This window comes from Bombina bombina, chromosome 11 (genome assembly GCF_027579735.1).
Source record: "Bombina bombina isolate aBomBom1 chromosome 11, aBomBom1.pri, whole genome shotgun sequence".
Taxonomy (NCBI): Eukaryota; Metazoa; Chordata; class Amphibia; order Anura; family Bombinatoridae; genus Bombina; species Bombina bombina.
Window position 1 is genome coordinate 78,197,425 of NC_069509.1, and position 25,081 is coordinate 78,222,505.

The window sequence follows — 25,081 nt, forward strand, 5'->3', positions numbered from 1 at the left end:
TCACCCAACCTGGCAGAACTCTTCACCCGATGCGGGCACAAGTGGTCCTCCAGCTGGTCAGAAGTCTTCATCCTATCCGGGCAGAAGAGGACATCCAGACCGACAGACATTTTCATCCAAGCGGCATCTTCTATCTTCATCCTTCCGGCGATGAGCATCTCCATCTTGAAGACCTCCGGCACGGAACATCCAGCTCTACCGACGACTACCCGACGAATGACTGGTCCTTTAAATGACATCATCCAAGATGGCGTCCCTCGAATTCTGATTGGCTGATAGGATTCTATCAGCCAATCGGAATTAAGGTAGGGAAAATCTGATTGGTTGATTTAATCAGCCAATCGGATTGAAGTTCAGCCAATAAAATTGAACTTGCATTCTATTGGCTCATCCAATCAGCCAATCGGATTGAACTTCAATCCGATTGGCTGATTACATCAGCCAATCGGATTTTTCCTACCTTAATTCCGATTGGCTGATAGAATCCTATCAGCCAATCGGAATTCGAGGGACGCCATCTTGGATGACGTCATTTAAAGGACCAGTCATTCGTCGGGTAGTCATTGGTAGAGCTGGATGTTCCGCGTTGGAGGTCTTCAAGATGGAGCCGCTCATCGCCGGAAGGATGAAGATAGAAGATGCCGCTTGGATGAAGATGTCTGCCGGTCCAGATGTCCTCTTCTGCCCGGATAGGATGAAGACTTCTGCCTGGCTGGAGGACCACTTGTGCCCGCATCGGATGAAGAGTTTAGCCCGGTTGGGTGAAGACGGCTCAAAGTAGGGTGATCTTCAGGGGGTAGTGTTAGGTTTATTTAAGGGGGGATTGGGTGGGTTTTAGAGTAGGGGTGTGTGGGTGGTGGGTTGTAATGTTGGGGGGGGTCTTGTATTTTATTTTACAGGTAAAAGAGCTGATTACTTTGGGGCAATGCCCCGCAAAAAGCCCTTTTAAGGGCTGGTAAAAGAGCTGATTACTTTGGTAATTTAGTATAGGGTAGGGCATTTTATTATTTTGGGGGGCTTTTTTATTTTATTAGGGGGCTTAGATTAGGTGTAATTAGATTAAAATTCTTGTAATATTTTTTTATTTTTTGTAATTTAGTGTTTTTTTTAAATTTATTTAATTGTATTTTAGTTTAGATAATTGTAGGTAATTTATTTAATTAATGTATTGATAGTGTAGTGTTAGGTGTAATTGTAACTTAGGTTAGGATTTATTTTACAGGTAATTTTGTAATTATTTTAACTAGGTAGCTATTAAATAGTTATTAACTATTTAATAGCTATTCTACCTAGTTAAAATAAATACAAAGTTGCCTGTAAAATAAATATAAATCCTAAAATAGCTACAATGTTACAATTAGTTATATTGTAGCTAGTTAGGGTTTATTTTATAGGTAAGTATTTAGTTTTAAATAGGAATAATTTATTTCATTATAGTAAATTTATTTTGTTTTATTTAAATTATATTTAACTTAGGGGGGTGTTAGGGTTAGGGTTAGACTTAGGTTTAGGGGTTAATAACTTTATTATAGTAGCGGCGAAGTTGGGGACGGCAGATTAGGGGTTAATAATTGTAGGTAGGTGGCGGCGATGTTAGGGAGGTCAGATTAGGGGTTAATACAATTTATTAAAGTATTTGGGAGGCGGGAGTGCGGCGGTTTAGGGGTTAATACATTTATTATAGTGGCGGCGATGTCCGGTCGGCAGATTAGGGGTTAATAAGTGTAGCTAGGTGGCGGTGACGTTGGGGGGGACAGATTAGGGGTTAATAAATATAATATAGGTGTCGGCGATGTTAGGGACAGCAGATTCGGGGTTCATAGGGATAATGTAGGTGGCGGCGGTGTCCGGAGCTGCAGATTAGGGGTTAATAACATTATTTTAATTTTTAATTTTTATTGAGGTTCAGAATAAGGCATACATAGAATATAATAAACAAAGCGTCACAATAAAAGATAACAGGTTAATTATAGCATAGGTTTGAATAGAGACACAATGCATACCTGAAATGAAAAAGAAATAATGCAAAATAACATTGTGAATGCCTAGTACTCTGTATGCTCCCTAAATGGTAACAGAGGCCACTCTCGGACCTCAAACAATGGTATATAATCATATATATAGGGGGCTAATTCAAATATAAAAGACCACTCTTGGATCTTTAAGTGGGAACCTCTTTTTTTGTTTTTAGTATAGTAGCAAAATGCTATAACTGATAACTGGAAACCTGAACATTTTTACTGTATAGTAATTTGAATGTTCTGTGGTAACATGGAAAAGCTATATAGTAGCTAAATGCTATAACTGATGACTGGAAACCTGAAAACTTATTTTGTAGCATCAAGGGAATATTTTCAGGGAATAGCAGAAGATAAAATAATTAAACAAATAGGTAATTTTAGAATGTTTGATACAAGCTAAATAAAATAGTACTATCATACGCTGTAATATGGATTTTCTGCACTGACCAGCTTAGAGAGAGGGACAATCTCGGGATATTCTATGAGCTATTACATAACTAGAAGGTCTGTTATGACAAAAACAGTATCCTTAGAATTACTTATATGGACTGCTTCAGCTTAGACTAAGTAGCATTCCAAATGCTTTGGTTGTATGACTATACGCATAGTGCACTGCCCCGGCCGCAGGCCATGCACCACTGCACATAAAGTTTATAGAAACAGTAAGCCTAGCACTTAGAGAGCATATGCCCTGAGGATAGTTCAGGCTAGGAAAATAAATGTACAGCACAGTACCTACTTTTGTAGTCTTTCATGTAAAGCTGACCTATGTTAACTGCCATGGAAAAATGCAACTCGCTAAATGATGTTAAGAGACTCACTTTTCCTACTAATCCTATATGGGACTATGAAGAGCAAGTACAATTATGGAATGATGTAGGAATGTGCTGCTAATTTGGAATATGTAAGGAGGTCACAATATCAGTAAATACAAGTTATAAGAAGAATATACCCGTGTATGCTAGAGTACAATTACAGGAAGAGGATATAACTAATTAAGCACTCAAAAGTAAGATAACCCAAGTTCATAGTACCCCTGGGAAGTTCAAACAGTGCCACATACACATTATAAACATTAAAAAACATTAAGGGTAATAGCGAGGGAGCTAACAAACTGAAAAACTGTGAATACAAAGGTGATATGCAACGTAGGTCTGTTTAACCATATCAAGGGCCAAGCGCAATTGACTCCAGTGGGAGCCCCTCTGACGTAGTTGTTTTTGCTAATTAATCACCATACACATTAAAGGATAATAGCAGAAAAGCTCTCAAACAAAGCTGTAAATACAAATACAATATTTAACGTGGGTCCACTTGAACACAACAGGGGATCAGTTTAACCAACTCCAGTACGTGACCCTTCCTTATAATCTCCTTTACTGGATAATCGGCAGATAAGCCAAAGTCTAAGTCTCAAATAGGTGGTGGTAAAATGATAGCGTCCCTGCTTCTGGTTAATATCCCAAATAAACAGTCGCACTTCAAAGCGACAAGGGGTTTTCCAAGCATGTATAGCCACTGCGGAACTTTGTAGTTGTGTCCATGAACTGCCGTAATCTCGAAATGACTGTTCCACAGGGACTCTCCTACTTGTGTGTTCCTCGGTAGGTAGGAAGACTGGTTGAGTCGCTGCTGTGTCTCCTTTGCTACACTCTGCGTCGGATGTGTAGCCGACAGTAAGCTGTGTGATTTCAACCTCTGCGGAGGTCCCATCTTTAGTCATAGGTCCTGCGGTGCTAAGTGGATTGTCTATTTCGATCAGGGTAGGTCTGCAGTGCTGGGGCCCCAGAGCACTATCACCCAAGTGCATCACCGAAGCAGGCCTGGCTGGAATGGGTTGTTGAGGTATTGTGAGACCTCCGAGGCCGAATGAGACAGTCAGCTCTCTTTCTAAGGCCGCATGATGTTCCGAGAGAAGATTGCGCAGTGTCTGCAAAACTGCATTGGCGCTTGTCATGTCCATATTGATCTGTTGTGTAGATCGCTAGGTCAGTGCACTAGTTAGAATAATATGAGAGCACTCAAAGTGCTAACTAACGACAGGAGCTGGAAAGCAACCTGCCGGGGGGTTATTTCACACGGTCGATGGTATAGACTTCAATGTAGCTCCGGGCTCTGAAGCCAGCAGCGATCCTGGCCAAAATGGTCTCGTTGATTAGGCTTTCATTAGTAGATTTTAAGTATGCTAAACTCAATACTGGATGCTTCATATAGAGGACATTATCTAGTGAAAAGCACAGGAAAGCTGAAGCAGCTTGCAGAAGTGCGACCAGTCATGGCCGCCACCCGGAAGTTCCCCGGTTAATAACATTATGCAGGTCTCAATGCTCACTTTTCTGAGGCTAACGCAGCCATTCAGACAACTCGTAATACCAGCGTTGACTTAAGGGTGCGCTGGAAAAAAAAGGCTCATTAGCACCGCAGGTCTTTACCGACAAAACTCTAAATCTAGCGGATAGAAAGGTGTGGAGTGCTTACCGTCTGGATATCTGGAGAGGACTGGGAATAATTCTATTTGGAGAGACCCCTGCAAACTTGGAAGGATTTCCGTATACCTGGCTACCGGTATTTTACTATTGATGTTTTGATTGTAGTGTACCTTGGCTCCAAGCGAGGCCACTTTTGTGAGTGTACATTTTACATATTTATTACACCTCTTTGTGATTTTTTTATACTTCTACTCTTATATCTGTTTCTGGTTTGGCACTTCTTCCCCACTTTTGTTTTTTAGATTGTTTATATATCCACCTGCCCCAGTGAGCAATATTTTTCTAGAAGCATTGCCTCCAGAACGGTTCATCAGGACAGGACGAAAATTGGATCCCAGCACTTCTTTACTGGCAGCCTATTTCTGGCTGTGTTTTAGCTTTTGCACTTATATATATGTGTATATATGTGTACATATATATTCATGTGTTTATACTGTATGTGTATATATGTGTACATATATATTTATGTGTTTATATGTGTATATATGTGTACATATATATTTATGTGTTTATATGTGTATATATGTCTGTAAACACATATACACACATATAGATACATATGTACACAAATATAAACATATATATACAGTATATATATATATATATATATATATATACACACACATACATATGCATCTTTAGACATGTATGTATCTCTATGTTAAAGTCCTTTTTTTTTTTTTAACAACTGAGACCTTTTTGGTGCATTATTTTTTAAAATAATTTTTATTAGATGGTGATATTATATGTGTAACTCTACTTTGTAATGTATTTTTGATGTGTTTTGTGTTTAATGAAACAGTTAACCAGAGCTCTGAGGACTTGCTAACCCGACAAGCACTAATTTGAATTGCGCTCAAGCGATCGCATTTACTTGTAATATGAGCGGAAAACCCAATGTGGGCAATCCCCTGTGATGTACCCCTTATCGCTTGCTCTGAACTTTTAGCGCTCAACTCTTCATCTGGCTCTATATCCGTAGCGGGCCTCTAATGTGGCTACAATTCAAATGGCAATCATTAAAGGGGTCAATGACAGTATATAGGACTACACAAAGTGTTAATGTGTATCTAATGAAGAAGGTGCGCCTACTTGATGCTACTCTCTATGATAACGGTAAGCTGAGGTGTATAATGAATACTAGATGTGTACGAATTAATATAAAATTGATAGATCTATATGTCAATATATCTCATACAAGATATTATATAATAACAAGATATAAGAGTTATAATCGACAGTAAGGTATAATATGCTTAGAGAAAAGTCCTTCAGTACAGTTCCTAGTGCAATATATGTCCAACAGGGCGTTCTGCCCAATGGGATGATCTTCTTAGTGTGTGCACATTAAATGAACCAATAGAGATAGCAGCTCTCTCCACAAAACAGTAGGTAGAATAAAGCACGTCTTAAAAGACAAAAAGAGAGGCGCTCTTGGTGCAGATAATCCTAAACCAATATGATATCATCAGCAATAGTAGGTATATCGGTACTCACAAATATGATTGCACATACAGTGCAATAATGTGCAGGCCGATGCTTTAGAGCCGCTCGGCTGACTCTCCCCTGGCTAGTCCTCTGTGCTCAGGAACCAGAAACACTCATACCATTCGGGTAATAGGTATACACTCCTGAAATATAATCCTGGAATATAAAAGAAAAAGGCGCCCATGGTGCAGAGAAACCTGGACACTGTATGACCAAATACAATATACTGTAGACCTGTACTCACAAGTGAACATGCACAACCAGTGCAATATCAGACATGCCGAAGCAGGACTGTACTTAAGGTACATACCATACCATTAAAACACACAAACTAGCAATGGGCTAATGTAATAGGGAATCTCACGGATAAATAATAAACTAGCTACAATAAGGGGAATAAAAGAGCCCAACACTTGGGTAACCTCAGTAGATGATTGCAATCTAGTAATGGATGTTTTATGGATCAGTGGGTGAAATACAAGGAATCTTCTGTTATCTATTAAACAAACATTTAGTCAACAATGTGCCCATACCTGAATAATCACCACTGTTGTTAAGAACCCTGGTCCTAACCTCTGTGTCAATAATTAGTAATTCTCACAACTAAAAGCTCATTGAATTACCATTACAATGGGCAAACAAATGTCAAATGGTAGCAACAAAGTCAACAGGTAATATTGTAAAGTTGTGCCTGTGCATATCTAATGCGAATGTATTTAACTCCTTCAGATAATTGAACCATTCTCACAAGTGGCAAGCAAGGGAAAAAAACAGTACTAGTTAGACCTGTGTGGGATAAGTCAGCTATCAAGCTGGCCACTGCACAACTTCAATTCATATGATGGCCTAGTGATTGAGTGGTGATGGGGGCCCAACATACCTCAGGTCCCCATCCTCCACTCATTAAAGTGTGACCCAACCTGCCAGCCACCACTGCCAAGTGTTTCACACTAGGTAGACTACTGAGGATCCAAATAGGGATTATAAAAAGCAGTGCCAATCAATGGACATATTAAATCCCTTAGGGTAAATTATTTCCAACTTGCAAATCCTTCAAGCCTCAAGCTGTAAGGGGAGGGACATGATCAATCAGCCTAAACTGCAGGTCTGACACTGTATGTCCTGCCATTGCAAAGTGTCTAGCAACCAGCTGTTCACTGTTATTTTCCCTAATGGTTGCCCTTACAGCTGTGCTATCGTTGGCCATTCTTGTGTGGGGATTATTGGAGGTTTTTCCAACATAATACATTCCACAACTGCATTTCAGCAAGTAAACAACAAATTTGGTTGTGCAGGTGATAAAATGCTTGATTTAAAATCCTATGTGGATGTCTGAATTTAAAACCCTGCAGCATACGTTGCATGTAGGCATCGGAAGCAACCCATCTTATTTGCTAACCAATACGATGTCCTGTAACAATGTGTGGGGTCCGTAATCATAACTTTAATTCTCAAGTTTCTGCCACTTTTGAAACCCACTCTCGGTGGATCCCAACCTAAAAAAGTAGTTTGATATCATTGAAAATGATTTCTCATCTGTTCACTAAAGCCAATCACACACCTAGTTTGTCAGCATTGTAGGTGGTGGTGAAAATCATCCATCTATTTGGGCCTGTGTCTTTGTTCTTGCTGAGCAATGAATCTTGCATGTCATGTTCTTTGTCAGGCACTGCTCTGTGGGGCCGTCACATAGGCTCATGTTGCTAAGTAATGTCACGTAGGTCTCCTCACCAGCCGCTCCAGGTGACATCAGACAGCCTATTTAGACTCGAGCTTGCAGAGCCTCAGGTTTTAGAAAATGGTCAACATATGTGACAAGAAGTTGTAGTAACAATCCTATTGGAGATACTATTGGTGTGTCTGGTGGTTGCAGTAGATTTTATGTGCACCTTGGGGAGAGCATACAGAATATGACTAATTGGATGTTTCAATCTAAGGTACTGATATGTGTCACTGTTAATCCACCCGTCATTCTTTTCTCACTCCAATGTGTTGTCTATCAAGGTTTTGAATCCAGAAGTGGGGTCGATCAACAGCATCTCATATGTACAGTATATGTATCCTTCAATTGTTAGAGGATCTAATTCCTGTAATAAGAATAATCCATAATTACCACTGCACCTTCCTTATTGGCGCTACAGATCTTTGGCACAATTTTGAAGGGGTTCATGTTCTTCCCTGGTTATGTTGGATCTAATTTGCTTAGTCTCAGTGTTAATTATGTCACTTGTGATGTCTGGTGAAAGTTTTTATACTGGCACTGGTGTTGACAGGTTCAATGTTACTAGGAGGTCTGAAGTCTAGTGTAGATTCTGTGTTCTCACCAAAAATGTTCCTTAAGCTTGAGTAATCTTTGACATCTCTGTCAATGTATGTCTCAAACCGATTAGTCTTAAAAATAGGTACAAAATTCAGACCTATTAAAGAGGCTTGTCTCAACATCACAAAGAGGTCTATTACCAAAGTTTAATACAAAGTTTGGGGGTCTCCTCCTCGGGTGCAGCCGCCCTCAATTTCTTTCCATATCTCTTCTGTCCTTATAATCAGTCTCCTCTGTGCTAAGCTTATTACTATTAAAATCTATAAGTTTTTTGAAGTCTTGCAGTTGCAGTTTTATTTTGTCAAAGCAATTATCAGTCTTTTCCTCCTTCAGTATCTCTAATTTCTTCTTGTAAATTTTTTGATCTCTGCTCTAACCTTTGCTAATAACGAACCACATTCATCAATGACAAGAGGAATTAAAGGGACAGTCTACTCTAGAAGTTATATTGTTTAAAAAGATAGATAATCCGTTTATTACCCATTCCCCAGTTTTGCATAACCAACACTGTTATATTAATATTCTTTTTACCACTGTGATCACCTTGTATCTAAGCCTCTGCAGTCTGCCCCCTTATTTCAGTTCTTTTGACAGACTTGTATTTTAGCCAATCAGTGCTGACTCCTAGGTAACTCCACAGGCATCTAAACTAACGCCCCCTAGCTGTGAAAAACTGTCAAAATGCATTCAGATAAGAAGCAGCCTTCAAGGTCTAAGAAGCATATGAGCCTACCTAGGTTTAGCTTTGAACTAAGAATATCAAGACAACAAAGCAAATTTAATGATAAAAGTAAATTGGAAAGTTGTTTAAAATGACATGCCATGCCCCTTTAAAAAAAAAAAAAAAATCTTGACAGACCGATGTGAGGTCGACAAGGCCAGTAAGGCAGTTTCTTGTCAGTCTGTAAATGTTTTGAACATCGGTGCTATGGTGATTGAATACTGGTGCACACACCCTCACAGGATATGTGTATATGCTGCTGAAAAAGAGAGCGCACTTCCATAGGCTCTAATGGGAGCCTCGTTCTGATGTAGTCAGACATGACATGAGAACTAGCCCAGTGAAGGGGGTAAGTAGCATTTTTAAATATATATACATTTATAAATATATATATGTATATAAGCATATACTTATAAGAGCAGGTATTAGCGCACCTCAAGACACATGAGACCACAAATTATTTCACATATTTTAACTTTTTTCCTTAATGCTGCAAAAATTGCCTTCTTAATATTTCATATTTTTTTTTTAATTTTTTTAAATAAAGATGGGATCTTAGTCACACAATATGGCCATATTCTGCTCAGCCAGTCACCACTTACAAGGTGTCCCACATAAGACTGGTCCTAACTCTGAAATTTAGCCAAACTATGCTCAAGAATACAATTCTAATATATAAAAATAGAATTTCCAATCTCTCATCCAGACTGCATGGGATGAGGCATATAAGCATATACTTATATATTTACTGGTAACGCACAGTTACCATAGACCACAATGTAAAGGCACTTTTTAGTGCCACTGTTTTTTTAACACCCCACACCAGCCACTTTTAACCCCATATAACTGTTTTTTTGCAGTTATTTTACTAAAAAATAAAGATGCTACTACTTTCATTTTTTAATAAAATATATTACACTTAATTTTGGTGGACATTTATAAAATTAACCAGATATCTGATCTCTGGTTAATTTTAAAAGCGCTAATTTGTACCGCAAGCTCGCGGTAGCAATAACCAGCCACTTGTAATGGCTGGTTATTTATTGCGTGCCCGCAAACGGGCAAATTTGCCCGTTTGCGGGCACACATCAAATTAGCGCTCCACTTGTAATCTAGCCCTAAATGTTTAATGAGCTAGTAATTAGTGTGACAGGCATTTCTGGAAGTGAAAACAAGCACAGTTGCCTGTGCTATAAGGACATCATGATATAATGATGACTACAGGACTTCATTCATCAAATGAGTTTGATTATCAAAGAACATTCTGCTCAGTGTTTATACATAAAACAAACATACCTCTTAGAATGGCATTTGCAGCAGCAGATGCTGCCTGTTAGTTACCATCACATTGCCCCTGGCATCAGTACCAGACTGGATACAAACATAATGTTCTGACTCAGGAAATGTTATACAATGCACTCTGCCTCATTAACCCTGCAGTTGCCACATCTGCTTTGATCCCACTGGGATTTATGACAGAGCAGTGCTATAGAATCATCTATTTTGTAGCCATACTGCAAATTTAGTAAATATTTTTAAACCATTATACACTCATGGATCTAGGGGGTGTTGGGGTTAGGGTTACCAGCTATAATTACTGGATGTCCTATAGGTGACTGGGAATGTGTGGGAGGTGGGGGTTACACAACGTCTCTTTAAAAGCTCAACCTAAGCCTCCCTTGATCACACCATGGGGCCAATTTATCAAGCTCTGCATGGAGCGTGATGCCCCTGTTTCTGTGCGAGCCTTCAGGCTCACCAGAAACAGAAGTTATGAAGCAGCGGTCTAAAGACCCCTGCTCCATAACTTGTCCGCCTGCTCTGAGGCCGCGGACAGAAATCAACCCGATCAAATATGATTGGTTGATTGACACCCCCTGTTAGCGGCCGATTGGCTGCGAATCTGCAGGGGGCGGCATTGCATCAGCAGTTCACAAGAACTGCTGGTGCAATGATAAATGCTGACAGCGTATGCTGTCGGCATTTATTGATGTACCTCGGACATGATATGCTACATCGTATCAAGTCCGCTCACACTATGATAAATCTACCCCCATGTATGTTTTCCTAACTGAGCAGTCATTTTATCCCCTTGGCTGCCAGTAACACATACCCTTGACTGACAGAGCACACACAGATCAATGATCTACACCCCATGGCTGCATGTAACACATATAATAGAACATGCACAGTGTTACTTATTTTTGATACATATTTGTTAATCATAGAGGCATAGGAGGCCCTTTACATTAGCTGACACTTAGGGGACTATAAAAATAATGGATATTTAAGTATCCAGTATTTTTCTATAGATTTTAATGGACAGCCTGCTAAAATACTGGACTGTCCGGCTGAATATGGGACACATGGAAACCCTAGTTGGGAGTGCCATGCACCCCCATTTCTTACTGTAGTACCCCCAAAACTTAAAGGTGACAGTAGCTCTAAATGTTTACCTGGTTTGGGTATCCAGGTGTGTAATTGTATGCTCAGTACAGGATTGTTAAAATTCATCATGATCAGTGGGATATTTTAAAAAGCTATTTATCTTGCAATCGAGGTTGGCTATGAAATATTAAAAAGGGCTGAAATCAGTGTTTTGTAATGTCACCACTGTCACTACAAAAGTCAGATTTATCATCCCTAATTTCAGGCTACAAGCCAGCATAAGGTGGAGGGATCCCTTAACCGTGAGCAGGCCCGGACTGGGCATGCAGGGAAAATTATGTGGGCCTTGCTGCTATTTAGAGGCCCAAACCTCACTTAAAGGGCCATAATACCCAAATGTTTAAACACTTGAAAGTGATGCAGCATAGCTGTAAAAAGCTGATTAGAAAATATCACCTGAACATCTCTATGTAAAAAAGAAAGATATTTTACCTCAAAAGTTCCTCAGTAGCCACCTCCCATTGTAAAGGATTTCTAAGCAGCATATTAGTGTGTCTGTCCTGGAACAGCTGAAAGGATGAGCCTCGTGAACTCTCATATTATTTCACCAATCAGGTAAAGGAAGCTTACTATGAAATCTCATGAGAGTTAAGTCAAATCTCATGAGATCACAGTAAGAGTTCATGACCTCAGCACTGCTGATGCTGATTGGCTGCTGTTCATTTCTTCATTTTTTTTTTTTTACCTGCAGCTGGGAGCAGCTGAGTATAAATTTTTACACAGCACTTACTCTGCTCAGCTGAGGAGATTGTGAGGTAAAATATCTTCCTTTTTTACATAGAGATGCTCAGGTGATATTTTCCTGTCAGCTTTTTACAGCTATACTGCATCAGTTTCAAGTGATTTAGCATATGAGTATTATGTCCCTTTAATATGGGTAACAATAGGAAAGCTGTTACAGTCTGCCTATTTTGTAAAGTAGAAAGTACATTTTCTGTCTGGCTGTTAAGCAGAGGTGCTGCAGAATGATAGTTCTGGGCTATTATGGCTTCCTAGCTGACAGGAGTCAAACTGATGTGGGCTGCTCCGCCTTTAAATGCCCAGATCTATTTTTGTTCCCAGTCCAGTCCTGACCGTGAGTAACAGTAGCTAGTAAAAAAGTTAAACTATGGAGCCAGTGGCTAAGTAGGGAACAGAATACTCATAGTCAGACAGGCAGGATCGGCAACAGACAACCAAGAATTACCAAACGGGATTCCGAGTGAATAGTCAAGGACAGGCAAAAGTGTAGCAACAATCTGTCAGCGAGGGGTCCAAAACAGAAAATCTGTTCAGCAACAAAAATAACAGGCAATATACAGCAACCTTATTGCATAACGCACATATACAGTTTATATGAACCAGTGACCACAACATATATTTTCAGTGCGCATTAACCATTAACCTTCTGTGCTTTATTGCATATAGCGCATACAGGTATACCTCACTTTACAGCGCTTCACTTTACAGCGATTCGCTAATACAGCGCTTTGTGGAGCTGAAGTTCAACCTCCAAGGATTTTGAAACAGTGCTGTAATCATCGTGAGATTGCGAGAACAGTGACTGGTACCGTTTTGTTATGCACAGTTCACTCTGTTTACAGCATTACAGTGCAATCTGTGTCTCAGTGCTATAGTCTGGCAAATTGTACTAAAGTAATTGTCACTATTTTACAGGTACAGTATTTATTGAATACTAATTGAATACTTGCTGTGCTAGTGTTAAACTAAACGTTATCACTATGGTACCCCTAATATATGTTAGTTCAAGCATGTTTTCAAGATATTAAACACTGAAAAGAAAGTTAAAACTGCCTTGTTTCACTTTAAGGCGGTTTTCACTTTACGACGGGGCTCTGGTCCCTAAACCGCTGTATGAGCAAGGTATACCTGTATACTGTTTATATGAACCAGTGACGACAACATATATTTACAGAGCGCAATTAAGTATTAACCTTTTGTGCTTTATTATATATAGCACATATACTGTTTATGTGAACCAGTGACCACAACATATATTTACAGAGCGCAATTAAGTATTAACCTTTTGTGCTTTATTATATATAACACATATACTGTTTATATGAACCAGTGACCACAACATATTAACTATTAAATATTAACCTTTTGTGCTTTATTGCATACAGCGCATATACTGTTTATATGAACCAGTGACCACAATATATATTTACTTATTATGCAATATATACCCAGATTTCAATACGAGCTATTATACTAATATATATTGGGCCCATTTATTATCATTTATTTTGTATACCTAAATGATTTAAATATAATAATGACCTCTTCCACTTTTTGTTTTTAATGTTTATGTCCCAATTTTAACTATGAATAATAAAGTTTAGAATGTTTTAACCGCAGTTTCCCCTGTAGGGAAATAATTTCTGTCTTTATATTAACACATGCTTGTAACTACACTAACTATTGTTAAGATAGGCTACTATAGAGATGACGAGTGCTATCAGTTACACACTTTTGTTGTAGGGTTATACCCACCTTTGTTCAAATATACAGCAACCGCTCAACCAGTAAGAAATCCAATAAACGGGCAACGAGTGCATAAAAAGGGTGACTTTAAATCAGGAGTCAACAAACCTGTTTAAAATGTAGGAGCCAGTAACAATATTTAGGAGCCAGTCATACTTTTAGGAGTCAGAGAGAGGTGTTGGTATATAGAAATATGGAGAATAACCCAAAAAGTTAGACGCCAGGGGTAAAATTCTGGGACAGCCACAAGAGAAAAAAAGGCGAGTCGGGCCACAGGTAAAAGATAATACTTAGCTTTTATTGCCATACAAAATGAGACCGCTGCTGTCCTAGCTTCTTTGTTTTAATGCACTGAGAGTGTTTTTACATTTTGTATGGCAATAAAAGCTAAGTACCGTATTGTCCCGAGTATAGGCCGCACTTTTTTCCCTTAAATTAAGTCTATAAACTAGGGGTGTGGCCTACAATCGGGCTTTTGCACAAAACACCATAAAAGTACTGCTATATGGTAAGTACCTTGAACGGTCCGTGTTGGGGTTGGGCGGAAGTGCTGTTTTGTTTCAGGGAGGAGTTAGGGCATACACTGGGCTTCCTGGAAACTCTTATGGCCGCCACCGATCCCACACTCAAAGCTGCACTCAGGAGCAGCAATTTAACCAGATCTGGGACACAGCCCGACAGGTGAGATCCTGAGCCACCACACCAGCACAATGCTTGGGAGTTAAATCCCCTGATTGCCGAGCAGAGAGTTAGTGACGTCACGCAGATCTGACAGCTTGGAGTCATCAACCTAAGAGGTCCCAAGAGAAGCCGACGCTGGTGAGAGCCTGTCAGAGGGACAGCTATCAGCTAGAGGGACAACTGTCACCTATCCTGTACTGTGGGAGAGGTTGCCGATCGGAGAGTCAGTGGATGTCACGGCGGGTCCGACAGCTCTGAACTGTTAACCGCGGGGATTACCTAGAGAAGCTGATGCTGGTTAGAGCCTGTCAGAGGGACAACGGTCACTTATCCTGTTTCCCATAATCGTTGTGTGTGATGATCCATTAAGGGGGAAGGTAAGTTACACAGTTGCTACCTTGAAAAAGCTGGGCTGTCTGGGCTGTAGACTCACTAAAGAGAATATCACCATATATAAGATATTGAAGATACATTTGTCAGAAGTCATCTATGGACCTGTAACCTTTGAGCCCTTACAGGAAAGCAGAAAAGAGGGTTAGAGGGGCTAAAGGGTGAGGAGGACTGAGGGGAGGCTTGTATAAGGTAAATAGGTAGTTAATTGGGTGAGTAGTGGGCACTGTGTGAGGAAAGGAGACTGATTGGGTTAAGAGGAGGCAGTAATGTGTATATTTAAGTTAAAAATGTAATTTCTTTTAAATGGCACCAAACTTTAAGGGTGCGGCTTATAATCAGGAGCGGCCTATACTCGGAACAATACGGTATTACCCTTTTTTTCTCTTGTGGCTGCTGTTGATTTTGCAGACTAGCGGAGGTCTGCAGGCGGTTTGCGGGGAGCACCTCTGTGGTTGCTGTGTTTGGAGCCGTTACATTGGTCACTTTGGTAGTGACGAAGAAGCCAAAGGGAGGAATTGTCACACTCACTCTGGAACTGATTGAGACCAGGAGGGTTCAGAGAGCAGTTGCGGTTGGCGACCGGAGCCCCCAAGGTACTGTGTTCCAACAGCATAAAGGATGTTTGTACTGTGATGCCCCCATTGTAGGCTCTTGACATTTTAATTTGTATCTGGCTAAGTGAGCGCTGTTTCAGGACTTATCTGTATATAGTAAAATTCTGGGAGTCAGTGGCTCCCAGGCTCCTGTGTTTGTCGAGCCCTGCTTTAAATAGTCTACAGGCTGATGGGAAATGGCCTGCAGCTGCAGATAGGTGGGGCCAGAGAGATACAAAAACAAAGACCAAGGGAAGGCAAGAACTAACTGATAACTAAAGTATCACATAAATAGACCAAGCGCCCAGAAAGCTGAGGACCCAAGTTTGATTCCAGGATGATCATGTGACATGTTTGAGAGTAGTCTCGCCTAGAGGGAGGCAATGCATCTCTGTCACTGGCGGGATATTAAAAGCAGCACTGCCACCTGTTTTGAAGGGTAATGTAAATTATACATTTACACAGTATTGAATGACAATACAATTTACATGTGTCAACCTCTTTGGTCACAATGCAATAGTGAAACTAGGACATGAATAATGCACCTATATGGACTAGGGGATTGTGGGTATGTATATTTTACATATGTATACACTGTGTTATGCGCCTCCATACACGTTAATTCATAAGACCGCTGCTCCTAAACTCATACGCCGCCTCTGAGGCGGCGTATAGCAATCCGATTGACATCCCCTCTTAGCGGCTGATTGACCACGAATCTGCAGGGGGCAGTATTGCCCCAGCAGTTCACAAGAACTGCTGGTGCAATGATAAATGCAGACAGTGTATGCTGTCGGCATTTATCAATGTGCGGCGGACATGGTTCGCTATAGCAGATCATGTCTGTCGGCACATATATAAATAGACCCCATTGAGTCATTAGCAGACAGTAGAAGCAACTTGGGCTCTCTGAGCAAGTGATATGCTTAAAATGCTGGTGCACAATGAATACTTAAATACACTTTTATTAGAAGCATTTTTGCTAATGCATGTATATTACAAAAATGCTTCTATTCAAAACCAAATGCATCTATGTAGATTTCAATTTTGTCTGGAATGTCCCTTTAAGATATATTAACAAATATGTTGTTTTCATAGTAAACAACAACAACAAATCCTAATAATTTTGAGATAAATCCTTAATTTAGTATTACATATCTGGTAGGACTTTTAGACTAATAAAAGCCTCTATTGTTGGAGCAGGGCCAAAATAAAGGACTAAAAATATTATTTAGTCATTTAAAAAAAAAAAAAGTAAAATTACAGTTGGGGGATTTAAATGTGAGAGGTTTATGCATTGGGGGCTGTGGCAGTATAGTTTTTTTTTTACAGTGAGACTAGCATTGGTGTTACAATTCATTAAAATAGTTTACACCAGTTCTTCAAAAATTATATTTTAAGGTGATTATTGTGTGAATTGGGCACCTTGCACTTAACTTATAATATCAAGGCATATGTGGATGATGTGCTATTTAGTGCTTTTGTTTACAATTATAATTAAAGGGATATGAAACACCCAATTTTTTTTCTTTCGTGATTCAGATAGACAGGGCTGTCTTTAATATTGACTTGACCCTGGGCAAACATGTTCTTGTCCCCCCCCCCCCCCATGCAATTTTGCTCTCCACCCCAATATCCCAAAAAACAACTAAATCAATATATTTTATATATATATATTTTAAATTATTAGCCCAACAGTGGATCATCCACTGCTGGGCTAATCATTTAAAAAAAAAAATGAAGTAAATTGCAATATGTGAAACTAGACCTAAGCAGTAATAATAAGTAAATAAATATATAAATTCCTCCACTGTGGATTAATTTAATATGCTTTTGAATGTGATTCTGGTGTGAGGTTAGCTGGTTAAAGAGATTTAGGGCATCCAACAGGAGCAAGCAAGGTAAAGACTGAGGAGGAAGCATGCAGACAAATATAAGTTTACTGACTGGAACAGCAGAACTACTATGTAAAGCTGTAAAATCTAAGACAGAGAGAAAAAAAACATATAAATATAAACCTTACCTTAATATGTGAAGTATCAGCATGACACTATACATCAGCCACTGCAGCACATGTCACTTCTTTGCTAGGACCCTCTCACCCTGCAGTAGACAATGCTGCATGGGGAGGGGTGTGTGTGCACTTATTTTTTCTTCCCACTGACACCTTTCTACAAAGCACTATTCCCCTAACAAACTTCAGTTAGTTAATCTTAGGGCCACAGCAGAAAGAGCAGGGTTAAGGGGACCAGCAGACTGGATGCGATGCTGTCTGCCAAAGGCTGCATGTATACAGTGTGAGATGAGTCACACAGCCTCAAGACTGAAGAGAGCAGTGTGTGCAGCGGCACAGATGCTCAAATCCTCACATGCCTGCCGCTCCAGCTTTCTGCTGCATGCGCCTACAGTCAGCCCTACCCAGAAACAATCCCCACCACCAGAGCAGTTACCTGTGTTAAGGAAAAATATTTTAATTCTGTATATATTTCTCATGTGTTAGAAAGGGCTGACTATAGCAGTTACATTTCACTTGTGTTCAGCTATTTACTGCTGTATGTGCAAAATAAGTCTTTCACTTATAGGAACAACACCCAAAGTCTGTATGGATAAGATAAGGAAAGACCATGAGGTGCTTACATGTGAAGATTCTCAGAAGCACAACACGTGGGCTATAAAAGAAGACACTGTTACTATCTGAGGGGGCTTGCCACACTTGTATTACTATGTGAAATGACCTGTTGTCATTTTTGTTGTAATCCTGTTTAATTGTACAATTATAACCTTTTAAAATTTGGACCAGCTGTCTTCACGTTATTTTACTTTAACACCTGGTAACAGTGGTAACCACAGCAGGACCTTTTCTGATGCAGTGGGATTGGCTGGATGCCGAGTTAGGGCTTGGCATTCAGTGCTGCACAGTGCACATCTAAAACAGCACATGGCACTAGCTTAGCATGTCACATGACACCGGTAAGGTCCGGCACAGTTTCTCACAAATAAATATAAGCAGAGAACTTTTGACTGTGACAGTATTAGGACTGACTGTGTGTGTGTCCCATACCACATGACATCAGCAGTCTGGCATGAACCATAATGTTTTGGGTTTTTTGGACTTTTGGGCCCCTCAACAAAGACTGGGCCCTGGGCAGCTGCCCATTTTGCCCTGTTTTAAAGACAGCCCTACAGATAGAGCATGGCATGCAATTTTAGGCAAGCTTCTAATTTACTGCTATTATAATTTTTTCTTTGTTGTCTTGGTATATTTATTTGAAAAGCAGGAATCTAAGCTTAGGAGCTGGCCAATTTTTGTTTCAGCACCTGGGTGGCTAAACGCAGCCACCAATCAGCAAGCGCCACCTAGGGTGCTTAACAAAAAATGGGCCGGCTCCTAAGCTTACATTTCTGCTTTTTCAAATAAAGATAGCAAGAGAACAAAGAAAAATTGATAATAGGAGTAAATTAGAAAGTTGCCTAAAATTGCTGCTCTATCTGAATTATGAAAGAAAAAATTTGGGTTTAATATCCCTTTAAACTTTCATGATTCAAATAGGGCATGTCATTTTAAACAACTTTCCAATTTACTTTTATCATCAAATTTGGTTTGGACTTTGTTACCTTGTTATTCTTAGTTAAAAGCTAAATCTAGGTAGGCTTGTATGCTAATTTCTATGCCCTTGAAGGCTGCCTCTTATCTGAATGCATTTGACAGGTTTTTCACAGCTAGAGGGCATTAGTTCAGGTGTTTTATATATATAACATTGTGCTCACGCACATGAAGTTATTTAGGAGTCAGCACTAATTGCCTGAAATGCAAGTCTGTCAAAAGATCTGAGATAAGGAGGCAGTCAGCAGAAGCTTAGATACAATGTAATTACAGAGGCAAAAAGTATATTTCTATAACAGCGTTGGTTATGCAAAACTGGGGAATGGGTAATAAAGGCATTATCTATCTTTTTATACAATAACAATTTGGTCTTTACTATCCCTTTAAATTAGACTTTACTATCCCTTTAAAACCCATACATTTTATGTCCTTTTAGTACAAAATAGTTTGCATGATGACTGTACGTTTGAACCCTATTTTTAAAGAAAAAAAATGAATATCTAGCGGAAGAAACACAGGAACATTTTAGTTTGCATGTTTGCAATTATTTGTTAAGCTGTCACTTTTTTACTATCAGCGTTATTATGCAGAATATTAAGAGTATGTGGGAGGTGGTTGCTCTCTTTTAATTTCAAAGCAGCAAGGAATTTATCTTATTACGCACTCTATGATCCACGTGGATATGGAAATTGTTATTGTGACTTCATGCCAAGGACGGCCTGCTGAGCTAATTGCATGTTAGGAAACCTGGTGTTTGTTTGTTTACACAATCCAGGAACACTAGAGATATGAAAACTGCTTATCTTAAACAGTGGGAGCAAAAGGAAAATGCCAGGTCTCTCACTGAGAGCTTCCGTAATGTAACAAAGGTGAACTATGTCTATAAGTGATACAATAAAAGATTGTGTACACATAGGCTTTCTAGGGAAATCATTGTGAGTCCCCATACAAGGATAATGTGAGTAAATAATCCCCTTGGCATTTAGGTGACTTTATTAGTTTAAATCAATGTTAGTACTGTCAAAAATGCCTGCTCACTATGTGTTACTCAGCAGATCATGTCCGACCAACATCGCTGAATGCCGACAGCATACGCTGTCGGCATTTAACATTGCACAAGTAGTTCTGGTGAACTGCTTGTGCAATGCCGCCCCCTGCAGATTGGCGGCCGCTAGCAGGGGATGTCAATCAACCCGATTGTATGAGATCGGGCGGTTTGATATCCGCAGCCTCGGAGGCAGCAGACCAGTTAAGGAGCAGCAGTCTTAAGACCGCTGCTTCTTAACTGCTGTTTCCGACGAGCCTGAAGGCTCGCACGGAAACAGGGGCATCAGAGGCCATTCAGCCATTGATAAATCGGCCCCAATGTCTGTATGTATTACTGATAATGAGCTAGATTACACATAGAGCAATACATTTTTATTGCTTGTGAGTGCTAACTGCACTCAAGGTAAATCAATAGCGTTCCATGTTTGCGCTGGTATTAGAAGTTGAAAGTAAAAATTTAGCATGCAAACAAAATATTCAGGGACACGGACAACAGTTTGGTTATTGCATCAGGGCTAACTCCCTTCCCCCATAGACATCTATGGGGCGCTCTAAAGAAGTATTTTCTTTTTTTTTTTGCTTGCTTGCTAACTTGAAGGTGCGTTAGGCTAACTGCGCTAAAGTCAACGGTGCGTTAGGAATACTTCAAATATCTATTTTCTTCACTCTGGAGAAAATGCTATTTTTAATTTTAAATATATATTTCTACACATATCTCTATATTTTTTTGTAATATATAGATCTATAGCTATATATCTATATGAATGAATGAATATATATGTATATATATATATATATATATATATATATATATATACAGGCGAGACTCAAAATATATTTATTTCACTAATGCAACTTAAAAGGTGAAACTAATATATGAGATAGACTGGAAAATGAAGTCAGCATCCCCATAGAGCTCGTCTGCGGAAGGAAGCATGAAGTGCTCCAAAATCTCCTGGTAGACGGCTGCGTTGACCCTGGACTTAATGAAGCACAGTGGACAAACACCAGCAGATCACATGGCTCCCCAAATCAACACAGACTGTGGAAACTTCACACTGGACTTCAAGCATCTTGCAGTGTGTGCCTCTCCATTCTTCCTCCATACTCTGGGTCCTTGGTTTCCAAATGAGATGCAAAATTTGTTCTCATCAGAAAAGAGGACTTTGGACCACTGAGCAACAGACCAGGTCTGTTTTTCTTTAGCCCAGGTAAGACGCTTCTGACGTTGTTTGTTGTTCAGGAGTGGCTTGACAAGAGGAATACGACATTTGAAGCCCATGTCCAGGATCCGTCTGTGTATGGTGGCTCTTGTCCCCAACACTTTTGAATGGCCTTTTCCTGACAATCCTCTCCAGGCTGCAGTCATCCCTGCTGCTTGTGCACCTTTTTCTTCCACACTTTGACCTTCCACATAATTTTCTATTAATGTGCTTTGATACAGCACTTTGGGAACATCCAACTTCTTTTGCAATTACCTTTTGAGGCTTTCCCTCCTTATGGAGTTTGTCAATGATGGTTTTCTGCACAACTGTCAGGTCAGCAGTCTTTCCCATGATTGTGATTCCTACTGAACCAGACTGAGAGATCATTTAAAGGCGCAGGAACCCTTTGCAGGTGTTATGGCTTAATTAGCTGATTAGAGTGGGACACTTTGAGCCTAGAATATTGCACCTTTTCACAATATTCTAATTTTCTGAGATTGTGGATATGGGGTTTTCATGAGCTGTAAGCCATAATCATCACAATTATGACAAATCACGACTTGAACTATCTTGCTTTGCATTTAATGAGTCTATCTCATATATTAGTTTTACCTTTTAAGTTGCATTAGTGAAATAAATGAACTTTTGCACAATATTCTAATTTTTCGAGTTTCACATGTATGTATATATACACCTGCCACCCCAACCATTTAAAAAGAGGCATTCCTAAAGCACAATACCTTCGTTTAAGAAGGAATTGTACAGAACTGGCAGATTACTTCCCTCAAGCAAGAGAACTAACAAATAGATTGACAGATAGAGGATACCATAGGAATCAACTACTTAAATTGGAGAAACAAGTGGCAGATTTAAATAGACAAGAATTACTTAAAGGAGGCCCAAAGAAACCAGGAAAAACTGATAAATCTATATTGCCTGACCAAAACCTTTTGTTCATCACGCAATTCAGTAGACAATATAATCTAATTTGTAAGATAGTCAGACAGAACCTATCAATTCTAAAAGGTGATGAAGCACTTAATAACATCTTAACATCAGGAATAAAATGTATAGCACGAAGAGCACCAACCATAAGAGAAATAACTAGCAAACAGTTTACAGATAAAGACACAACAGGTGCACACTGGCTTAGCCCAAAACCAGGGTGTTTCAAATGTGGCCATGTACCATGCAAAGGATGCACGTGCATTACTGTAACAGATACTTTCTCTTCCAACATTACAAAACAAGTGTTCCACATTCGAGATAGAATTGACTGTAATTCACAATATGTGATCTATCTCATTAATTGCCTTTTTTGTTCCTGTCAATACATTGGTATAACTACCCGTCCATTAAAAGAAAGAATTTGTGAACATTTACGCTCCTTAGAGGAGAAAGAACCTAAAACGCCGGTAGCTAAGCATTTTAGATTGCATGGTATAGGACAAAAATATTTCTCTTTCATAGGTATTGATATTATTAAAAAACACCCTAGGGGTGGCAATAGGGAAAAATGCTTAAGAAAGAAAGAGATCTTTTGGATTATAAAGTTACACACTAGAGTCCCAGAAGGAATTAACAAAAGGATGGATGTTGATCTATTTGTTGAATAATACAATTTACAACATAATCCAAAATAAAATAAAATAAAATAAAACAGCATAAGAGAAAACTTTTCTCTACATTTACCCTTTATAAAATGTCTCCTTTTTTCCCTTTACAGTCTACCACCACAGCTCAGGTCCCACAAAGAAATGAATTAAAATATCTAACAAAATCTTTGGATGTACTAATGTAAATAGTGAACAATTAACTTAGCACATCCGAAATTAATTGTGTGTTATTTATTATAATTTTTTATTATAATATTTATGTTTTTTTATTTCTTATTACTATATTTATGTTTCTTTTAAGAGAATCCCTGTTTTTTGTAGGAATTTTATTTGTATTATCTATATATCAATATATTGTTTTGTTCATGTCAATATGATGGTTTCCCCATCCTCAACTTAGATTGTCGATATGCAACGATGGTGACTGACTTATAACAATTGACACTATTATCCATTTGATTGCATTTCTGAAAAAAACGCCATATCTTTTCTCTAAGCTATTCTTACATATCATTGCTTAATTGAATACCTACATATCATTTATATATGTGACTGCTAACTCCTCATGTATATATTCTTTATTTTTATTTAATTTATATATTTTTTACTGTCTATTAGAACTTAGTTTACATATGCTTAGAATGAATGGTTGATATATATGTACATTTGTTAACAATTGTACTAGTACTTGAAGATTTATATAACTGTTTACTGTGCTATTTGACTTAGTAATTAAAGAAACAAAATGAATGACCAATCTGCAGCAAAGGTTTCAGCTACCTTACCCATAGGTGTAGACAATAGTCCTTAATTGAACCGGTAACAGGATTGGTCCCTTTGCTGCATATAGGTCACTGCACACCTTGAACATATCACCTCTGATGAAGCGCATGTACGCATGCGCGAAACGCGTCAGGTGTTAAGGCTTTGCTCCCACCTTATGTACTAGCACCTTGCTTTAATAAAAACCTCTTTTGAACCAGCCGTGGATGATTTCTTAGCCGCCTTTTGTCCTCTTCTCTGGGGATTACCTATTACTATATATATATATATATATATATATATATATATATATATATAAATATTCTTTCGTTTTCCAGCTCCTTGCACTCACTTACAATTTATTTAAATGCATGGGTGCAACTTCAAAAGTCCTTGTATTCGGTCACATATTTGTAGAAGGGCACTCAAGACAACTTAAAGTGCATTCTATCTAAAAAAATGTTCTCATTTTATATATATATATATATATATATATATATATATATATATATTTATATACAGAGAGAATACATACTGAGAGAAGAGCACTCACAGGAATGAATAACCAGATCAATACCTTTGTTAGCCTGTTCTATGGTGACCGTGATTTACCACCTGGGTGCAGCTTCTTTTTATCCCAGTAATGCTTTTTACAAGGTAGAACTTTCCTGTAGTATATCAGTCTGATCACGCCTATCACGGTCAGTCCAGCGCTGAAATACCAGGCAATTCCTCTCTGAACAAGGAACACAGCAACCCCAGATGATTGTTTTGGCCTTCATTGGGCCTTGTCAGTGAGGTGTAGCCATATTCCTCTAAGCACACTGAGCAAGGAGTCCACGTCTGGTTGCCCCCTTTTCCCTTAGGGAGACTAAATATACACAGAGAGAAGTGCACTCACAGGAACGAACAACTGGCTCAATACCATTGTTAGCCTGTTTTATGGTGATTTACCACCTGGGTGCAGTTTCTTTTTAGCCCAGTAATGCTTTTCACAGAGTAGAACTTTCCTGTAGTATATCAGTCTGATCCCGACTATTACGGACAGCCCAGCGCTGAAATACAAGGCAATTCCTCTCTGAACAAGGAGCACAGCAACCCCAGACGATCGTTAAGGCCTTCATTGGGTGTGAGTGAGGTGTAGTCATATTCCTCTAAGCACACTGAGCAAGGAGTGTCAGTGTATATATATATATATATATATAT